The sequence below is a fragment of the Otolemur garnettii genome, unplaced genomic scaffold (assembly GCF_000181295.1).
Source record: "Otolemur garnettii isolate 467f Iridium unplaced genomic scaffold, OtoGar3 scaffold00211, whole genome shotgun sequence".
In the NCBI taxonomy this organism is placed as follows: Eukaryota; Metazoa; Chordata; class Mammalia; order Primates; family Galagidae; genus Otolemur; species Otolemur garnettii.
Window position 1 is genome coordinate 2,315,667 of NW_003852606.1, and position 1,016 is coordinate 2,316,682.

Below are 1,016 nucleotides of genomic sequence, written 5' to 3' on the forward strand. Positions count from 1 at the left end.
GAACACGTATACAAGTAATTTGTCAGGGAAAGCTTAATCTACTTCTTCCATGCGTGATGTGTCATCATCTCCTTCAAGAGGTGGCATCTCTTCAGTTACAGCAGCATTGATATCGACAGCAGTAGGATCATCTTCATCAATACCCAGACCAAGTTTGATCATCCTGTAGATCCTGTTAGCATGTGTCTGGGGGATCTTCCAGACTGAAGCCGGAAGACAGGAGTGCAGTTTCATAGAGCAAGATGACCAGATCCTTCACTGACTTGTCGTTCTTGTCAGCCTCTGCCTTTTGCCTGAAGGTCTCGATGATGGAATGGTCAGGATTTATCTCCAAGTGTTTCTTTGCTGCCTTGTAACCCATTGTTGAGTTGTCTCTCAGGGCTTGAGCTTTCATGATTCTTTCCATGTTTGCTGTCCAACCATACGTACTTGTGACAATACAGCATGGGGATGTCACCAATCGGTTTGACACAACGACCTTTTCAACTTTTTTCTCCAAGATATCTTTCATGATTTTGCAGAGGTTTTCAAACTTTGTTTTCTTCTCTTCCTGTTTCTTTTTCTTCTCTTCATCTTCTGGAAGTTCCAAGCCCTCTTTGGTGACTGACACTAAAGTTTTCCCCTCAAATTCTTTCAGCTGTTGGACACAATACTCATCAATCGGCTCGATCATATATATCACTTCTAAGCCATGCTTCCACAGATGTTCCACAAAGGCTGAGTTAGCTACCTGGTCCTTGGTCTCACCTGTGATGTAGTAGATAGGTTTCTGGTTTTCCTTCATTCTGGTGCAGTAGTCCTTGAGAGAAACCATCTCATCACCTGAAGCAGAAGTGTAGTATCGCAATAGCTCTGAAAGCTTCTTCCGATTTTGAGAATCTTCATGTATTCCAAGCTTTATATTTTTAGAGAATTGCTCATAAGACTTTTGTAGTTCTCCTTATCTTCTGCCAGTTCAGTAAAGAGCTCTAAGCACTTTTTGACCAAATTCTTTCTGATAACTTTCAAAATTTTGC

At 41.5% G+C, this 1,016-nt stretch overlaps 1 pseudogene across 1 annotated transcript; it reads right to left on the reverse strand.

Annotated features, from left to right (window-relative positions):
- Positions 1 to 6: 6 nt before the first annotated feature.
- LOC100964524 lies at positions 7 to 1,010 on the reverse strand (annotated as a pseudogene). The gene has a single exon (XR_154784.3). The product of XR_154784.3 is annotated as a heat shock protein HSP 90-alpha pseudogene (transcript).
- Positions 1,011 to 1,016: the final 6 nt, after the last annotated feature.